The sequence below is a fragment of the Lactuca serriola genome, chromosome 9 (genome assembly GCF_051521515.1).
Source record: "Lactuca serriola cultivar US96UC23 chromosome 9, Lser_US96UC23_V15, whole genome shotgun sequence".
Classification (NCBI taxonomy): domain Eukaryota; kingdom Viridiplantae; phylum Streptophyta; class Magnoliopsida; order Asterales; family Asteraceae; genus Lactuca; species Lactuca serriola.
Genome location: NC_136416.1, coordinates 68,929,019 through 68,935,018, shown reverse-complemented (window position 1 = coordinate 68,935,018; position 6,000 = coordinate 68,929,019).

Here is a 6,000-nt window from a genome sequence, read left to right as displayed (position 1 = left end):
AGAATTGTCGGACAGTCTACAATGGTGGTGGCAATAACAGTGGCCATGGCGGCAACAATGGCGGAAGGCGAAGTCATTGCGTGGTTAAAGTAGATAAATGCACAGGCGAAGAACATGTTTTTCGGATCAGATCACAGGGTGGTAGAGTTGTTCGAGTTTGAAGTTTCTAGATTCTTGTTGCCTGTTGTTCGAGTTTGAAGTTTCTAGACTCTTGTTGCATTCGTATGAGAACCAACACCACTTCTGGTTCTAGGACATCAAATGTATCAAAAACAAATTGTATAAACACGTGTTGATTATCAATACAAGCTTTTCATGTTTTGCTACTTTACTTGAGGTTGTGTTTAAAGGAACTTGTTCTGCAATGAAACTCTCACTCTTTAAGCCTACTAGGGAGAAACTCGTGTTAGAGAGACACAAGTATGCTTCCCTTTTATCCACCCAAAAACCAAAATATATGTCGGTCAAGGTGTTGATCTTCTTTCTAACGAATCAGTCAGGAAGTTCGCTGAAACCCCGAATATAACACCCGGTTCCTGGTATGTATTTTAAATCAATTTTATTCATTTTTGTACAGGAACTCGTCGAGTTGGAGGCCCCAAACTCATCGAGTAGGAACAGAATTTGGACGTGGAACTTAAAGCCTACTCGACGAGTTGAGAGCCTCAACTCGACAAGTATGGCTGCCAGAATGAAACTCTCATTTTCAGGGTTTAGCACCCTATTTAAACACCTTAACCTCCAAAGGTTGGCCTCATTTACATCCTCTATTATCCGAAACCCTAGCCACGAAACCCTAGTGCACTTTTGAGTGTTTTGAGCAATTTTTGTGCATTCTTTTTGATTTAGAAGAAGAGGATTCTTCAAGAAGGAGCAAGGACGTGAAGGAGAAGAGTAGATCCAGAAGTTCAGCTCCATTTCTGATTCATTGGAGGTATAAAGTTCCTATCTTGTCTATTCAATGTTTAAATCTAGTTTTAGAGTGATTTCTCCATGTTTTGGTCCAAGAATGCTAGTCTTTAGGACTTAGACGTCCAATATGGGAAAACCCTTCAGATCTAGGGTCTTTAGGGGACTTCATGGCATAAAGGTGCCAACTTTGTGGCCATAAAGGTCCCATAAAACTTATGGGCCATTCTTTTGGCCTTTTGAGCAAAGTAGTCCATACATGCAAGTAAAGATAGGAACTTTACGTGATACATCAGCCCTAGGGGACCAGATCTATGGTTTGGAAGCATTGAACTCGATTGGCAATGACTGAATGGATTTAGACTAAGAGAACTCGGTGAGTTGGATCGTGGTCCCCCGACCTTTTCTGTTTACTGAGCAAATTTGGCGAGTCTAGGAGAAGACTCAGCGAGTTGGCCATAGTTTTTGGGTTTTGAAGACTGAAGAACTCGACAAGTTGTGTTGAGAAGTCCCGACTCTATTATAGGGAGGAACTCGACGAGTTCATGAAAGAACTTGACGAGTTGGATCGCGATTTCAAGGTTTTATGATTCATGCAACTCGACGAGTTGATGGACCAACTCGGCAAGTTGAGTCAACCAGGATGTTGACTTTGACCAGAATGTTGACTTTGACTAGGATGTCACTTTGACTTTGACTTTGACCAAAGTTTACCCTTAAAGGGTAATGAGTATAAAAGGATAAATAAAGGAAATTTTTATGTGTAGGATTCTGAGAGGGGTTGATTTCAGAGCAGGAGTCTTTACAGCTATTCCTAGTTATCGAGGTAAGTTACCTTCCAGTAGAAGTGGGTCGAAGGCACCAAGGTCGACCCACTAGAAGTTGATATAGCTGAGATGATTGTCTTTGTGATACTTGTCTGGTATGCCGCTATACGTTATGCTTTATATGCTAGTATGCTATGGTATTATGTGATAGTGGTAGGAGGGGCAAGTTAGACCCCGTAGTCGGTTGAGATAAACCGAAGGGTAGGTCGGGCGCCCAGATATGGTTGACAGTATGTTATGTTATTTTATTATGTGGTAGTGGTAGGAGTGAAATAGTCCCCATAATTGGTTGAAATAAACCAGTGAGTAGGTCGGGAATCTAGATATGCCTGGAAGGGTAGGTCGAGCACCTAGATATGCTTGACAGGGGTAGGTCTTGCACCCCTGTATGCCTGACAAGGGTAGGTTGAGCCCCCATATATGCTCAACAGGGTAGGCCGGGAAACTAGATATGCATGGCAGTATGTTTATTGTATGGTATGTGGTATGATGGGGGAACTCACTAAGCTTTGTGATTACAGTTTTCGGTTTTCATTTTAGGTACTTCCTCTTCGAAGGGAAAGGAGCCGGCATGACTGCAGCGCATCACACTAGGATTTCCGCACATGAGATCTATGGGATCTATACTCTGATATTATTTTATCATGACATGTTTTGAATATGGATACATTGGTTTTGATATGAGTTAGTACTATGACGTTTTCAAACAAATGGTTTTATAATTATTAAATTAAAAACAAAATTTTTGGTTGTAAATTTTGGGATGTTACAAGTTGGTATCAGAGCCTTGGTTTAAGGGATTCAGACACACCTTCTGGGGTGTCTGGACTTAAATTGAGGGTTTGGAAATCTTTTACAAAGAAAACAATTTTTCAAAAATTAAAATTAAGAGTTTTGAGAAAGAACAAGGTGTCTGATGCGTGTAATCGGCCGAGCTCAAGTAAGTTTTCCCCAAGATACCCATACATGTTTGCTATGATATATGATATGATTATGAGAACTGCATGCTAGATTAGTGCTATGGATCTAGGAAGGATGCCTTGTATGCTTGTTAGATGTGTATGAGAACTGCATGCTAGATTAGGGCTAAGGATCTAGGAAGATGCCTTATGTGCCTATTGTATGTGCTTACTGAATTGCATGATGGTACTGATTAGTCAGTGATAGGATAGCCTATTTAGGAGATGCTTGGTTTTGGTTACTCAATGCCTGAATGTTGCTTGCTTTGTGTTTTTAGGAGTCCTAGTTATCTTTAATTAGCTAGTAAAGGAAAAGTTAAGTTACATATTGCGAGGACTAAATAATTTCATAAGGTTAGGTCTAGCCCTATTTCACAGCTCTTGTCTGATTCCAACCGTTGTAGGACATGACCTCTCATTCGAAGAATTATCTGGTCTTAGTAATATGTAATGGTATTCGCGAACTAGCTATAGAGAGATAGCAGGGACTTCTTATGCAGATGACGGCAGAGAGTGGGTCGGAGATTACCCTAGGGTAAGCTTAGGATAAGATTAGTATAGTGAGTAGTAATAGTGAAAGGGACTTGGTGGAGTCAAGGCAATTCTTGAGGAAAGTACGGATAGATGTAGAAGGTAGTATGGGCCCGTGCTACTGAAAGCAGAAGATCCATACTCGAATCAAGGAGTGCTAAGATTAAGCAAGGGAACTTGTAAGTGTGAAACCTCTCGAGGTTATGTATGACCCTGATGATTGTGTGTTTTATTTCAAAATGGTGGTGACACGTCACAGAGCGGGAGGTTCAGGGTCTGGGTCAGGTTCGGGTATAGGTTCCAAGCCGGTAGATGATGGATTGCACGAGTTCATCACATTTGAGATTACAAGAGGCATCCTTGAGACGACCCCGGTGATTTTCGGGTTGATGAAGGAAGGGATTATCGAGCTGATGGAGGAGCACCTTAGGGAATTCAGGAGTGACATGGCACCTGGCCAATAAGGGACACGCAAGCTCTCCTTCAAGAATTTCAGGGGATGCAGAGCGCCTGATTTCAGCGGGGCGAAGGACCCCATTGTGGCTAGGCGATGGATTGTAGACATCGACTCTGGACAGTTGACGAGCTTCTGCCCTGAGGGGTCAAAGTTTTGATATGCTGGAGGTTGTTTAAGGGAGAGGGCCAGAGACTGGTGGGAGGTAGTCAGTGACACGTTGGGAGCCCCCACCATTGAGGCTATGAACTGGTTGAACTTTGTGACCAGATTTCAAGCTGAGTTTGCACTAGTTGTGGAGATTCAGTAGCTAGCCAGGGAGTTTATTAATATGAGGCATATGACTGAGTCAGTGGCAGAGATTACCGCCAAGTTCAGGGAGAGGGCCTTACTGGTGTCTCAGTATGCGGTTGATAAGGAGATGTGTAACACCGTAAATTTTCAAACAATTTTTTCATTTTTAAATCACATAATTCTCATAACACATTTCACAAAAATCCCAATTATCTAATTAACAAAATGCAACTCCATTTTCGTTTGATTAATAATCCAGGATCCTCAAGACATAACTCCTTCTTTGGTGTGCACAATCAAGCCGGCGCCTTCCCATGATCCTGAGAAGTACCTAAAACACATATCACACAACACGGTAATCACGAAGCTTAGTGAGTTCCAAAAAATACCAGATACACAAATAATAAGCCTCTCATGGCTATAACTTGGCATGGACCCTCCGGTCTCATGCGTCTCAGTGTGGACCCTCCGGTCTTCATAGCTCGGTTCCCTCCATTCCTGTCTCAATGGAAACCCTCCGGTCCCACAACTCGGGTTGGACCCTCCGGTCCTATCTCACTATACACAGAATATAGCATATATATCACACAGACAAAATGCATAACATCACATAACTCAAGTAAGCACATAAGTCCCTCCGGTCACGCATAGATACCACTCAAAGTAACTATAGTGAGAAGACTCACCTCGCAGAGAAAGCAATGTGTCCCTCGCTCGAGCCGCTAGTCTAATCTCCGCCCCTCCATGGCCTCTAAAAATCCACAGTTGGCCAAAACCCTATAGTCAACGAAAGTCAACGGTCAACACTGACCCAACTCTAAAAGTCAACGGAGGTCAAAAATCAAGTCAACAGCCCATTTTGACTCAACTCGCTGAGTATAGCTCATGAACGCATCGAGCCCTCGCCGAGTTGCTAGCCAACTCGTCGAGTCCATGTATCGTCCAAAAGATTAGGAAAACCCAACCTACTCATCGAGTTCATTCTAAATCCAAGGACGGATAAAACCCTCTCAACTCGTCAAGTTGTCTCACTAACTCGTCGGGCAGCACGCGTCAAAACCATCGGGTAAACTTAACCGACTCGTCGAGTCCTTTCAGACTCTTCTCTCATTCAGACATTTTAAGGTGGATTTATAACCCCAAACTCTAGATCTAGCCTCCAATGGTTGAGATACCATGTAAAGCTGCAAACTTTACGTCCATGCTCATATAAAGGGGCTAAACTCATCCAAAAAAGGCTTAACAAGGACATTAGCTCATGAAGGTTGTCCTTGTTGGATTAGATGCCTAAGCCCATAACTATTATTGGTATGTATTCGACCTAAGAGTAGCATGGTCCATTTGGGTTGCACTTCACTGGAACAATTTATATGGATAGTCTTTTAAGAATAGTATGTTTATGATTTATTATAAGTTCTAATATATTAAAATGGAATCATATTATTTAATTAGTATTGATCAATAATTAATTTTGAATTAATTTAGTGATCAAAAGGAACTAATTAAATATGGACTCTTATATATAGTATGGGCCAAGTTCATTTAGGTTGGGCTAAGCTTGCATGGATAGTCCATGGAGTTTTTAACCCATGGATCCTATGGAAATGAAAGGTCATGGGTATTAGGGTTTACATGGATGAAACCCTAATCCTCCATACTATATAAAGAGGTATTTGGCACATGAAATGGCACTAGTGTGTGAGTAAACAAGAGTGGGCCAATTTCTAGTGTGCTTACTATTCCCTCAAGATTTCCAAGGTGTTTTTGGTGATTTGTGATTCCACTTGAGGCTTCCACACTATTGGGGCTAAGCTCTTAAAGTTCAAGACTTCAAACTTCATCAAAAGCTATGTCATTTAACTAGGCTTTTGTAGTATAGGTGCTTCATATTATGCTAGTTAGGATGAAACCTTAGAATATTGAATATTTGCATGTATAATAGAGAAAACATAGATCCAAGGTTTATAAGGTTGCATGTACACCATAGGAGTGTTAGAATGCTCAAAACCTATCAGTGATATCAGAG